Source organism: Lethenteron reissneri, unplaced genomic scaffold (assembly GCF_015708825.2).
Source record: "Lethenteron reissneri isolate LAM-NWPU_2019-01 unplaced genomic scaffold, ASM1570882v1 scaffold_121, whole genome shotgun sequence".
Taxonomy (NCBI): domain Eukaryota; kingdom Metazoa; phylum Chordata; class Hyperoartia; order Petromyzontiformes; family Petromyzontidae; genus Lethenteron; species Lethenteron reissneri.
The window spans coordinates 207,894-223,360 of record NW_026890904.1 but is presented as its reverse complement, the minus strand read 5'-3'; the positions used below and the strand labels follow the sequence as shown (position 1 = coordinate 223,360).

Sequence of the window (15,467 nt, the reverse complement as noted above, 5' to 3'; positions counted from 1 at the left end):
AGAGTAATGTCTCTGCTTTTTTATGTAATTAAGGTGTATCGTACCATATCGAGGCTTGGGGCTTTGGGTTGTTATTTGTTTTTTATGTCTCTGCCTCTGCTCACATTCATTAACGATTTTTATGATTTTGGGCAAGCCCGTCTAAAGCTGCGTGATCAGGAGTTGGAGCCATTTGCTGTTCAACTTGGCTTGTGACAGAAATTCACTCTGGCCCCATGCATTACATTACATAGCATCTTAATTAATTATGTAGTTTGAAAAGCTCACAATAGCCATATAAATAAATTGCATTCGTTACAGTTAAAATGATACGCGCATCGATGCCTGGTTATAGTTAAGGGATCGTTCCCTGGTCAACCATGTTATATCTGCTGATGATCTGGAAATGGCTACTCAAGGAGATGGGGTTAGATAATCATGTTCTGTGCCTGGATAATTCCATCATGAAAGGTGGCCTTGCGTATGTTCCACCAAAATGAATCACCTGCCTGGGAATTTCATGTCATACAACACTGTACCTGCTCAACTCTCCATGAGTAATCAGGCAGTTCTACAAGTGGTGGAGGAGCTTCCATGCCTGGTTAATGTGTTCACGACCAGCTCTGGTTTGGCAGCCAAAGTCTCACTTTAAATTTGTCTAGCAGCATTCTTTCATTATACTGTGTAACACTGTGTGAAAGCTGCCTGGACTTTTGCTCCATACAAAGCTGTGAGTGTCCATCGCCAAGGTCTAGTCTGTCTGCGACCATCCCCTCTCCCTGTCATATTGGCATCGCACCCCCCTCTCACCCTTCGTCCTGTGGATGGTGGGCGCACAGGACGGTGCCACGCAGCCATTCCAGGTTGAGCCCAAATGGGTTTCGTGGGTCACCTAGCCACCAGGCATCGTTCCATGAGTGATATCAATATATAATATCTGTAAGGAGTCCCCCCAATAGACTGTCCCTGGAACTCCACCAGGCACGTCTCACTGGGGGACATCCCAGGGGCCTGGCCCAGGACATTCTGGTGGGAATATGTCGCTTGGCTGGCTTTGGGAACGCCTGGGAATTCCCCAGGAAGAGCTAGAGTCTGTCGCCAGGGAAAAGGAGGTCTGGACTGCCCTACTGCATGTGCTGCCACCACAAACCTCACCAAGACAAGAGGATATTTAAATACATGAACGAATAGAGCTGTAATTCTTCTTGGCCACAGATATTACTCCTTTCTCTGTGGATGCAAAATATGAACTTATTTTAAGGCCTGTCTGTTCTGGCTTTTAATTAAGGCTGGCCTGGCGATGATCCCCTCTATTGAACCAAACAAGATTGTATTAACACCTTACAGAGCCCTAAAATATCAGTACTGAATATAATCTGAGACTTTGGCAGGCGAGGCTGCATTGGTTGGGTCATGAATTCCGCATAAACAGACAATGCTCAAGCATCTTCTGTTAGCCCAGATGTTACGAACTTAAACGGGCATGGCATTGGCTAGAGAAGAGATTGGAGGATGTGGAGTTGATCAGACCTGCTGTCAAGATCGGTCTCTAGAAAAGGCCCGTGACGTATGCTGCAGGGCAGTTGGAGGTATTTGCTCTGCAACAACAATGAGGTTGGAGTAGCAACGCTCACATGAATGGGTGGAACGCTGGGTGCCTGAAATGTAGCAAGACAGCAGGAAGCACAGTTGGTGCATCTGTTAATCATCTCAGTCAGTCATCCCTTGACACCTGGATCATTCCCATGACCTGCTGACAAGTGATCCACACTTACATGGCATTCATGTGAAATATATGTGTATGTAAGAGTTTATCTATGTGGGGAGCGGTGACGCAGTTATTCCACTGTGTAACAAAAAAAAATTGTTCCTGGGTAGTTTGTGTTATTTCCTAATTCCTTTTGCCTCTAAAGTACAAAAAATGGCTATTATTCCCCACAAACTTTGCTTTTGTGACCAGGACAGTGATATTTAGAAATTGACCTATTTTCAATGAGAAAACAGGTTAATTTGTTTTTTTAGTTCTTGTATAATTCTGGTCACAAAAGCAATGTTTGTGGGGAATAAGCCATTTTCTAGACTTTTAGGCATAAGCAATAAAAAAATAACACTAAGTACCCAGGAACAAAAATTGTGTTACATAGTGTTATCACAATTAAAGTTTGATTATCGCCGACAACAAACGTGATTGAGTCGTGAAAACTTAACTTATTGTGGGGAAGCATTATTACGGAGCATATGAAGGTGGCCAGGCATGGTTCTGAACACACCACCACTTTTTTACCATGCCAGTGTGTGTTACAGTGTCAAGTTTGTATTTTCAGTAAAGTATATTAACTCGATTGAACACGGAGGTTAAATCAAAACAATAGTTTATTTTTGTTTTCCTTTGGAACTTTTTTACGAGAATGGAAACGGGAAATTAACACTGAACATATGCAGCTGAAGTTAGATCTGTTCATCCCAGCATTCAAGGAAATCTGAGCTTGGCTTCACACCTTTAAGTTGTGATTGAACATTAATTCATGCATTTATGCATAATACAAATAGTATTATTTTCAACACCCGTTGCTGTGTTAGCTGAATTTTGCTTTCATAAATATTCTTTTTGTAGCCAGACAACCGAAATTGTGTGCTTGGAGTTTTGGTTAACATACATTTTGAAGATACTAGGGCTTCCAGGCTGACCATTTGCCCTCTCATTGTGTGCCCGTGTGATGAATTTGGGAATCCTTTTCACTCTATCATGAATATATGAATTTGTATAGACGTGCAAGTCATGTGTGACTGTGTATATATGCATTCCTTTGTGCCTTGATACTGACGTAGATGGTCTGGATATTCTTTTTTTCTGTCTGCAGCTGACGCTTTCTCTGACAGTTCCTCTCCAAAATTGGTTTGGAGCAAAGGCACTCAGCGCAGCTCGGTAGAAAAATGCAACAATGCAACCCATGTGCATACAGCACGGATCATGTTGGACATCTGACACAGCACCAGAGAACTCACACAGGAGAGAAACCCTTCAAGTGCAGTGTGTGTGGGAGGGCATTTTCAATTTCATCTACTCTTAAACAACACTGGAGAACACACACAGGAGAGAAACCCTTCAATTGCCCTGTGTGTGACAAGGCATTTACACGGTCATCTGGTCTTCATAGACACCAGAGAACACACACAGGAGAGAAACGCTTCACGTGCACTGTGTGCTGTAAGGCGTTTTCACAGTCATCTGGTCTTGTATCACACCAGAAAACACACACGGGAGAGAAACCCTTTAGTTGCACTCTGTGTGGGAAGGTGTTTGCACAATCACAACATCTACAAAATCACCAGAGAACACACACGGGAGAGAAACCCTTCAGTTGCGCTCTTTGTGGGAAGGCGTTTGCACAATCACAACATCTACAAAATCACCAGAGAACACACACGGGAGAGAAACCCTTCAGTTGCACTCTGTGTGGGAAGGTGTTTGCACAATCACAACATCTACAAAATCACCAGAGAATACACACGGGAGAGAAACCCTTCAGTTGCACTCTATGTGGGAAGGCGTTTTCACAATTACCACATCTACAAATACACAAGAGAACACACACGGGAGAGAAACCCTTCAGGTGCACTGTGTGTGACAAGGCATTTTCATATTCATCAGTTCTAAGGAAGCACCACAGAACACACACGGGAGAGAAACCCTTCAGTTGCACTCTGTGTGAGAAGGTGTTTGCACAGTCATCAAGACTTAAACATCACCAGAGGACACACAAGCATCAGAAGATCCCCAAGAAATGGAGTCTGAAATCGGCTTGTGAAAGTCAAAGTGCTGCAATGAGCCCATCCCTCATGAAACCAGAAGTGAATCCCAGCTTGGACACTTTTAAAGGTATCAAGGTGAAATGTGAAGAAGTGATGGTGAAGAGCAAAGAAGTGAAGGTAAAATGTGAAGATGAAGATTCAACTCCAAAATCGTACCTTCACATCGATGGAGGCAACGTGAAGCAGGAGGAGAATTCTGACTGTGAGGCAGAGCGAGGCAACTCCCAGCAGTTTGTGGAAGTGGAGGTCTGGGTGGACTTCTTAGACAATACAAAGTCAAATGGAGACCCGGTAGATGTTTTAAACTTGAGACAATGAAGGTCCAATAGATTCACGTTTGTCACAGGCCTTTAATGAAAAGAATGTGAAGTTGAACACTCAATTCCTGGGTTCAACCTGCAGAGTAAGAGCAGCGAGTATTTGTTGACCTGTGGGTTGGGTAGATGAATCATCAGGAGCAAGAGCCAATAAGCTCCCAAGTATTTCACTGTTATATTCATATTTGCATTGATATGGTGCTTGCTTAATTGCTTCAGCAACTCGGTTGTTTCATATCTCATCACAGACACTCGAAGAGCACCCCCAAGTGGCATGACTCTGTGTTATAAGGTGACCCTGCTCTTGCCTGCATGTGGACATGAGTCTGTCAGTAGGGCGTGATGATCGATGTGGATTCTCCATTATGTAATTTCTGGATAATGTTTGGAATTGCCCTAATATTGACCATGACACCAACATGCAATGACCTCTGTGTTTTGAATGACAATAGTATGTTTTACATCCCCTGTTAAGCAGATGGTGCATATTTTGTTTAATGTTACTGGAGTAGCCAGACGTGCATGTCGGATTTTAACCTTGAACCTCTGCAATAAATAGAGAATGTGCTGCCACTTGGCTTCCCTCAATATGAGTGTAGACCATGACAGCCTGAATATTTCTAACTGGCGCAGATGTTCCATTTAGAGCGGTCCACGTTTCACATGCCTACAGAAGGGAGGGCATGACTGGCCGAGAAGAACCGAAGCTTCATGCGGAGCGACAGACCAGGTAGCTTCCACACAGCATAGCGCAGCCGATGAAATGATAATGCTGCCCGACTGATTCGGACCACCCACACACAGTGTACACACGCTGTGTACCCACAAGATCTACACGCACCGTGTACATAGCGTACACACAGTTTACCCACACAGTATACAAACAGTCTGTACACGCACCATGTACACAGCGTACACAGTTTACCCACAGAGTATACAAACAGTCTGTACACGCACAGTGTAAACACAGTAACAACAACCGCCATTCGCCACTAAGTGGTGGTGATGTCACCACGGCGCTTGTACCATGCTATGTGCACGGGGCAGATCCAGGTGTCATGCGTCGACTGACTGAGATGACTGGCCAATGCACCACCTGTGCCTCCGACTGCGCCAACAAACAGTGTACACACACAATGTTCACGCACACAATAATGTTCACGTTGTTTTTGTTGAGCTCACGCACCCAATGGGTCTCTGTTCAAGAGAGGGAGCCATAGAAATGGAATCTAAATAAACTTAAACTCGAACCCTGATCTCGCTCTCTGACGTCACCACTTATTAACTCTGCTTGAGACGCGAGGGGGAGTGTCCCCTACTAGTGACGTCATGTCACCGAGGTATATACCCCCCAAATTCCCCTCCACCGGGATTTTGAGCGTGACGTCACGTCTGCCGATTTCCGTTCCAGTAAAGTGCTTATTTGGGACGGGGTCAGTAGCCAAGCACCATCACCTGACATGGGCCCCTCTCATTAACATAATATATTCAGTTACCCTGCTGCTCGTTGGAGCAGGGGATTGTGTGAACCTCGCAAGTGACGTCATGTCACCTCATGCTGCCGCATGACGTCATGAGCTACCGGGTTGCTGCTGCGCGCACGCTCGTTCACTGAGATCCGAGGTGAGAAGTTTACATCGTGGTGGTGGTTGTTGTTGTGGTGGTGGTTGTTGTTGTGAACCCAGGTAGAGCCTCTCTCCTACTCTCTCGTAGGGATATCAATTGAGTAGCAGCGAGTATGGAATCGATGTCCAGATTGAAAAATTACAACGCGGGGCCTAGCCATACGGGGACTTGCCTCCTGCCCTCGCCTGATTATATTTGCATTAATTCTCTGCTTAAGTTTAATTTGTCTTCACCTGGCTCACTACTTTGAAACTTTGTTTTACCTGAAATATTTTGATATTTTATTTTACCAGGCATAGCCCACTTGAGCTACACCGCTCGTTTTCAGAAGCCACCTGCCCACAACACAGTGGGCTTATCAACTTGTGGAAATGTTTTTCGGTCAAATACTCTAAACGCGTGGTGATGTTGACTCTAAATGTGCAGGGAAAACCGCAGGATCCAGAGGAGAATCCACGCGACCACGGAGAGAGAGGGACACGCAAACTCCAAATATACAGCCATAATACAGGTTTGTTTGGGATTGATCGCGTAAATAAATAAATGTGCCTTTAACCCCGCCACCACCCGACACAGCCAATTAGTAAGGGGTTTGTCACGTAAACAGAACGTGGCCAATGCGTCACAAGTACAGCACTAGTGTGTAGTGTAGTGTATGGTAGTGTATAGTGTAGTGTATATTGGTGTATAGTGTAGTGTACTAGTACAGCATATCGGTGTGTTGAAGAGCCAAGCCACAACATTTACAATCTGAGTACAACGTTGTGACACTAATTCCAACCAGACGACAGCCAAATGTTGTGGCTTGGCTCTGTGGGAATAGAAATCGGCTCGCTGGGTTCATAGCGCAGCACGCTAACCGTTGCACTACCGCTCCCCACTCACTCACAAACTTCATCGGAAGTTTAGTATTTATCCAGCAGTAACTAAGTTACCCGGCTTAGCTCAGGTCTCAGTAATCAAACACTAAGAGTAATGTCTCTGTTTTTTTATGTAATTAAGGTGTATCGTACCATATCGAGGCTTGGGGCTTTGGGCTGTTATTTGTTTTTTATGTCTCTGTCTGTGCTCACATTCATTAACGATTTTTATGATTTTGGGCAAGCCCGTATAAAGCTGCGTGATCAGGAGTTGGAGCCATTTGCTGTTCAACTTGGCTTGTGACAGAAATTCACTCTGGCCCCATGCATTACATGACATAGCATCTTCATTAATTATGTAGTTTGAAAAGTTCACAATAGCCATATAAATAATTGCATTCGTTACAGTTAAAATGATACGCGCATCGATGCCTGGTTATAGTTAAGGGATCGTTCCCTGGTCAACCATGTTATATCTGCTGATGATCTGGAAATGGCTACTCAAGGAGATGGGGTTAGATAATCTTGTTCTGTGCCTGGATAATTCCATCATGAAAGGTGGCCTTGCGTATGTTCCACCAAAATAAATCACCTGCCTGGGAATTTCATGTCATACAACACTGTACCTGCTCAACTCTCCATGAGTAATCAGGCAGTTCTACCAGTGGTGGAGGAGCTTCCATGCCTGGTTAATATGTTCACGACCAGCTCTGGTTTGGCAGCCAAAGTCTCACTTTAAATTTGTCTAGCAGCATTCTTTCATTATACTGTGTAACACTGTGTGAAATGTGAAAGCTGCCTGGACTTTTGCTCCATACAAAGCTGTGAGTGTCCATCGCCAAGGTCTAGTCTGTCTGAGACCATCCCCTCTCCCTGTCATATTGGCATCGCACCCGCCTCTCACCCTTCGTCCTGTGGATGGTGGGCGCACAGGACGGTGCCACGCAGCCATTCCAGGTTGAGCCCAAATGGGTTTCGTGGGTCACCTAGCCACCAGGCATCGTTCCATGAGTGATATCAATATATAATATCTGTAAGGAGTCCCCCCAATAGACTGTCCCTGGAACTCTACCAGGCACGTCTCACTGGGGGACATCCCAGGGGCCTGGCCCAGGACATTCTGGTGGGAATATGTCGCTTGGCTGGCTTTGGGAACGCCTGGGAATTCCCCAGGAAGAGCTAGAGTCTGTCGCCAGGGAAAGGGAGGTCTGGACTGCCCTACTGCATGTGCTGCCACCACAAACCTCACCAAGACAAGAGGATATTTAAATAAATGAACGAATAGAGCTGCAATTCTTCTTGGCCACAGATATTACTCCTTTCTCTGTGGATGCAAAATATGAACTTATTTTAAGGCCTGTCTGTTCTGGCTTTTAATTAAGGCTGGCCTGGCGATGATCCCCTCTATTGAACCAAACAAGATTGTATTAAAACCTTAGAGAGCCCTAAAATATCAGTACTGAATATAATCTGAGACTTTGGCAGGCGAGGCTGCATTGGTTGGGTCATGAATTCCGCATAAACAGACAATGCTCAAGCATCTTCTGTTCGCCCAGATGTTACGAGGTAAACGGGCATGGCATTGGCTAGAGAAGAGATTGGAGGATGTGGAGTTGATCAGACCTTCTGTCAAGATCGGTCTCAAGAAAAGGCCCGTGACGTATGCTGCAGGGCAGTTGGAGGTATTTGCTCTGCAACAACAATGAGGTTGGAGTAGCAACGCTCACATGAATGGGTGGAACGCTGGGTGCCTGAAATGTAGCAAGACAGCAGGAAGCACAGCTGGTGCATCTGTTAATCATCTCAGTCAGTCATCCCTTGACACCTGGATCATTCCCATGACCTGCTGACAAGTGATCCACACTTACATGGCATTCATGTGAAATATATGTGTATGTAAGAGTTTATCTATGTGGGGAGCAGTGGCGCAGTTATTCCACTGTGTAACAAAAAAAATTGTTCCTGGGTAGTTTGTGTTATTTCCTAATTGCTTTTGCCTCTAAAGTACAAAAAATGGCTATTATTCCCCACAAACTTTGCTTTTGTGACAAGGACAGTGATATTTAGAAATTGACCTATTTTCAATGAGAAAACAGGTTAATTAGTTTTTTTAGTTCTTGTATAATTCTGGTCACAAAAGTAATGTTTGTGGGGAATTAGCCATTTTCTAGACTTTTAGGCATAAGCAATAAAAAATAACACTTAGTACCCAGGAACAAAAATTGTGTTACATAGTGTTATCACAATTAAAGTTTGATTATCGCCAACAACAAACGTGATTGATTCGTGAAAACTTAACTTATTGTGGGGAAGCATTATTACGGAGCATATGAAGGTGGCCAGGCATGGTTCTGAACACACCACCACTTTTTTACCATGCCAGTGTGTGTTACAGTGTCAAGTTTGTATTTTCAGTAAAGTATATTAACTCGATTGAACACGGAGGTTAAATCAAAACAATAGTTTATTTTTGTTTTCCTTTGGAACTTTTTACGAGAATGGAAACGGGAAATTAACACTGAACATATGCAGCTGAAGTTAGATCTGTTCATCCCAGCATTCAAGTAAATCTGAGCCTGGCTTCACACCTTTAAGTTGTGATTGAACATTAATTCATGCATTTATGCATAATACAAATAGTATTATTTTCAACACCCGTTGCTGTGTTAGCTGAATTTTGCTTTCATAAATATTCTTTTTGTAGCCAGACAACCGAAATTGTGTGCTTGGAGTTTTGGTTAACATTCATTTTGAAGATACTAGGGCTTCCAGGCTGACCATTTGCCCTCTCATTGTGTGCCCGTGTGATGAATTTGGGAATCCTTTTCACTCTATCATGAATATATGAATTTGTATAGACGTGCAAGTCATGTGTGACTGTGTATATATGCATTCCTTTGTGCCTTGATACTGACGTAGATGGTCTGAATATTCTTTTTTTCTGTCTGCAGCTGACGCTTTCTCTGACAGTTCCTCTGCAAAATTGGTTTGGAGTAAAGGCACTCAGCGCAGCTCGGTAGAAAAATGCAACAATGCAACCCATGTGCATACGGCACGGATCATGTTGGACATCTGACACAGCACCAGAGAACTCACACAGGAGAGAAACCCTTCAAGTGCAGTGTGTGTGGGAGGGCATTTTCAATTTCATCTACTCTTAAACAACACTGGAGAACACACACAGGAGAGAAACCCTTCAATTGCCCTGTGTGTGACAAGGCATTTACACGGTCATCTGGTCTTCATAGACACCAGAGAACACACACAGGAGAGAAACGCTTCACGTGCACTGTGTGCTGTAAGGCGTTTTCACAGTCATCTGGTCTTGTATCACACCAGAAAACACACACGGGAGAGAAACCCTTTAGTTGCACTCTGTGTGGGAAGGTGTTTGCACAATCACAACATCTACAAAATCACCAGAGAACACACACGGGAGAGAAACCCTTCAGTTGCGCTCTGTATGGGAAGGCGTTTGCACAATCACAACATCTACAAAATCACCAGAGAACACACACGGGAGAGAAACCCTTCAGTTGCACTCTGTGTGGGAAGGTGTTTGCACAATCACAACATCTACAAAATCACCAGAGAATACACACGGGAGAGAAACCCTTCAGTTGCACTCTATGTGGGAAGGCGTTTTCACAATTACCACATCTACAAATACACAAGAGAACACACACGGGAGAGAAACCCTTCAGGTGCACTGTGTGTGACAAGGCATTTTCATATTCATCAGTTCTAAGGAAGCACCACAGAACACACACGGGAGAGAAACCCTTCAGTTGCACTCTGTGTGAGAAGGTGTTTGCACAGTCATCAAGACTTAAACATCACCAGAGGACACACAAGCATCAGAAGATCCCCAAGAAATGGAGTCTGAAATCGGCTTGTGAAAGTCAAAGTGCTGCAATGAGCCCATCCCTCATGAAACCAGAAGTGAATCCCAGCTTGGACACTTTTAAAGGTATCAAGGTGAAATGTGAAGAAGTGATGGTGAAGAGCAAAGAAGTGAAGGTAAAATGTGAAGATGAAGATTCAACTCCAAAATCGTACCTTCACATCGATGGAGGCAACGTGAAGCAGGAGGAGAATTCTGACTGTGAGGCAGAGCGAGGCAACTCCCAGCAGTTTGTGGAAGTGGAGGTCTGGGTGGACTTCTTAGACAATACAAAGTCAAATGGAGACCCGGTAGATGTTTTAAACTTGAGACAATGAAGGTCCAATAGATTCACGTTTGTCACAGGCCTTTAATGAAAAGAATGTGAAGTTGAACACTCAATTCCTGGGTTCAACCTGCAGAGTAAGAGCGGCGAGTATTTGTTGACCTGTGGGTTGGGTAGATGAATAATCAGGAGCAAGAGCCAATAAGCTCCCAAGTATTTCACTGTTATATTCATATTTGCATTGATATGGTGCTTGTTTAATTGCTTCAGCAACTCGGTTGTTTCATATCTCATCACAGACACTCGAAGAGCACCCCCAAGTGGCATGACTCTGTTATAAGGTGACCCTGCTCTTGCCTGCATGTGGACATGAGTCTGTCAGTAGGGCGTGATGATCGATGTGGATTCTCCATTATGTAATTTCTGGATAATGTTTGGAATTGCCCTAATATTGACCATGACACCAACATGCAATGACCTCTGTGTTTTGAATGACAATAGTATGTTTTACATCCCCTGTTAAGCAGATGGTGCATATTTTGTTTAATGTTACTGGAGTAGCCAGACGTGCATGTCGGATTTTAACCTTGAACCTCTGCAATAAATAGAGAATGTGCTGCCACTTGGCTTCCCTCAATATGAGTGTAGACCATGACAGCCTGAATATTTCTAACTGGCGCAGATGTTCCATTTAGAGCGGTCCACGTTTCACATGCCTACAGAAGGGAGGGCATGACTGGCCGAGAAGAACCGAAGCTTCATGCGGAGCGACAGACCAGGTAGCTTCCACACAGCATAGCGCAGCCGATGAAATGATAATGCTGCCCGACTGATTCGGACCACCCACACACAGTGTACACACGCTGTGTACCCACAAGATCTACACGCACCATGTACACAGCGTACACACAGTTTACCCACACAGTATACAGTCTGTACACGCACAGTGTATACACAGTAACAACAACCGCCATTTGCCACTAAGTGGTGGTGATGTCACCACGGCGCTTGTACCATGCTATGTGCACGGGGCAGATCCAGGTATGCGTCGACTGGCCAATGCACCACCTGTGCCTCCGACTGCGCCAACAAACAGTGTACACACACAATGTTCACGCACACAATAATGATCACGTTGTTTTTGTTGAGCTCACGCACCCAATGGGTCTCTGTTCAAGAGAGGGAGCCATAGAAATGGAATCTAAATAAACTTAAACTCGAACCTTGATCTCGCTCTCTGACGTCACCACTTATTAACTCTGCTTGAGACGCAAGGGGGAGGTGTCCCCCACTAGTGACGTCATGTCACCGAGGTATATACCCCCCAAATCCCCCTCCACCGGGATTTTGAGCGTGACGTCACGTCTGCCGATTTCCGTTCCACTAAATGCTTTTTTGGGACGGGGTCAGCAGCCAAGCACCATCACCTGACTTGGTCCCCTCTCATTAACATAATATGTTCAGTTACCCTGCTGCTCGTTGGAGCAGGGGATTGTGTGAACCTCGCAAGTGACGTCATGTCACCTCATGCTGCCGCATGACGTCATGAGCTACCGGGTTGCTGCTGCTGCGCGCACGCTCGTTCACTGAGATCCGAGGTGAGAAGTTTACATCGTGGTGGTTGTTGTTGTTGTGAACCCAGGTAGAGCCTCGCTCCTTCTCCCTCGTAGGGATATCAATTGAGTAGCAGCGAGTACGGAATCGATGTCCAGATTGAAACATTACAAAGCGGGGCCTAGCCATACGGGGACTTGCCTCCTGCCCTCGCCTGATTATATTTGCATTAATTCTCTGCTTAAGTTTAATTTGTCTTCACCTGGCTCACTACTTTGAAACTTTGTTTTACTTGAAATATTTCTACTATTTTATTTTACCAGGCATAGCCCACTTGAGCTACACTGCTCGTTTTCAGAAGCGACCTGCCCACAACACAGTGGGCTGATCAACTTGTAGAAATGTTTATCGGTCAAATACTCTAAACGCGTGGTGATGTTGACTCTAAATGTGCAGGGAAAACCGCAGGATCCGGAGGAGAATCCACGCGACCACGGAGACAGAGGGACACGCAAACTCCAAATATACAGCCATAACACAGGTTTGTTTGGGATTGATCGCGTAAATAAATAAATGTGCCGTTAACCCCGCCACCACCCGACAGCCAATTAGTAAGGGTTTGTCACGTAAACAGAACGTGGCCAATGCGTCACAAGTACAGCACTAGTGTGTAGTGTATAGTAGTGTATAGTGTAGTGTATGATGGTGTATAGTGTGTGTACTAGTACAGCATATCGGTGTGTTGAAGAGCCAAGCCACAACATTTACAATCTGAGTACAACGTTGTGACATTAATTCCAACCAGACGACAGCCAAATGTTGTGGCTTGGCTCTGTGGGAATAGAAATCGGCTCGCTGGGTTCATAGCGCAGCACGCTAACCGTTGCACTACCGCTCCCCACTCGCTCACAAACTTCATCGGAAGTATAGTATTTATCCAGCAGTAACTAAGTTACCCGGCTTAGCTCAGGTCTCAGTAATCAAACACTAAGAGTAATGTCTCTGCTTTTTTATGTAATTAAGGTGTATCGTACCATATCGAGGCTTGGGGCTTTGGGTTGTGCTTTGTTTTTTATGTCTCTGCCTCTGCTCACATTTATTGACGATTTTTATGATTTTGGGCAAGCCCGTCTAAAGCTGCGTGACCAGGAGTTGGAGCCATTTGCTGTTCAACTTGGCTTGTGACAGAAATTCACTCTGGCCCCATGCATTACATGACATAGCATCTTCATTAATTAAGTAGTTTGAGAAGCTCACAATAGCCATATAAATAAATAGCATTCGTTACAGTTAAAATGATACACGCATCGATGCCTGGTTATAGTTAAGGGATCGTTCTCTGGTCAACCATGTTATATCTGCTGATGATCTGGAAATGGCTACTCAAGGAGATGGGGTTAGATAATCTTGTTCTGTGCCTGGATAATTCCATCATGAAAGGTGGCCTTGCGTATGTTCCACTAAAATAAATCACCTGCCTGGGAATTTCATGTCATACAACACTGTACCTGCTCAACTCTCCATGAGTAATCAGGCAGTTCTACAAGTGGTGGAGGAGCTTCCATGCCTGGTTAATGTGTTCACGACCAGCTCTGGTTTGGCAGCCAAAGTCTCACTTTAAATTTGTCTAGCAGCATTCTTTCATTATACTGTGTAACACTGTGTGAAAGCTGCCTGGACTTTTGCTCCATACAAAGCTGTGAGTGTCCATCGCCAAGGTCTAGTCTGTCTGAGACCATCCCCTCTCCCTGTCATTGGCATCGCACCCGCCTCTCACCCTTCGTCCTGTGGATGGTGGGCGCACAGGACGGTGCCACGCAGCCATTCCAGGTTGAGCCCAAATGGGTTTCGTGGGTCACCTAGCCACCAGGCATCATTCCATGAGTGATATCAATATATAATATCTGTAAGGAGTCCCCCCAATAGACTGTCCCTGGAACTCTACCAGGCACGTCTCACTGGGGGACATCCCAGGGGCCTGGCCCAGGACATTCTGGTGGGAATATGTCGCTTGGCTGGCTTTGGGAACGCCTGGGAATTCCCTAGGAAGAGCTAGAGTCTGTCACCAGGGAAAGGGAGGTCTGGACTGCCCTACTGCATGTGCTGCCACCACAAACCTCACCAAGACAAGAGGATTTTGAAATAAATGAACGAATAGAGCTGTAATTCTTCTTGGCCACAGATATTACTCCTTTCTCTGTGGATGCAAAATATGAACTTATTTTAAGGCCTGTCTGTTCTGGCTTTTAATTAAGACTGGCCTGGCGATGATCCCCTCTATTGCACCAAACAAGATTGTATTAAAACCTTACAGAGCCCTAAAATATCAGTACTGAATATAATCTGAGACTTTAGCAGGCGAGGCTGCATTGGTTGGGTCATGAATTCCGCATAAACAGACAATGCTCAAGCATCTTCTGTTAGCCCAGATGTTACGAGCTAAACGGGCATGGCATTGGCTAGAGAAGAGATTGGAGGATGTGGAGTTGATCAGACCTGCTGTCAAGATCGGTCTCTAGAAAAGGCCCGTAACGTATGCTGCAGTGCAGTTGGAGGTATTTGCTCTGCAACAACAATGAGTTTGTAGTAGCAATGCTCACATGAATGGGTGGAACGCTGGGTGCCTGAAATGTAGCAAGACAGCAGGAAGCACAGCTGGTGCATCTGTTATTCATCTCAGTCAGTCATCCCTTGACACCTGGATCATTCCCATGACCTGCTGACAAGTGATCCACACTTACATTGCATTCATGTGAAATATATGTGTATGTAAGAGTTTATCTATGTGGGGAGCGGTGGTGAAGTTATTCCACTGAGTAACAAAAAAAAATTGTTCCCGGGTAGTTTGTGTCATTTCCTAATTGCTTTTGCCTCTAAAGTAAAAAAAAATGGCAATTATTCCCCAAAAACTTTGCTTTTGTGACCAGGACAGTGATATTTAGAAATTTACTTCCTTTCAATGAGAAAACAGGTTAATTAGTTTTTTTAGTTCTTGTATAATTCTGGTCACAAAACCAATGTTAGTGGGGAATTAGCCATTTTCTAGACTTTTAGGCATAAGCAATAAAAAATAACACTTAGTACCCAGGAACAAAAATTGTGTTACATAGTGTTATCACAATTAAAGTTTGATTATCGCCAACAACAAA

The 15,467-nt window shown here is 44.6% G+C and overlaps 1 pseudogene; it reads left to right on the top strand.

Moving 5' to 3' along the window:
- Nucleotides 1-15,467, top strand: part of LOC133361726 (zinc finger protein 208-like) — a 41,897-nt pseudogene that overhangs the window by 19,388 nt on the left and 7,042 nt on the right.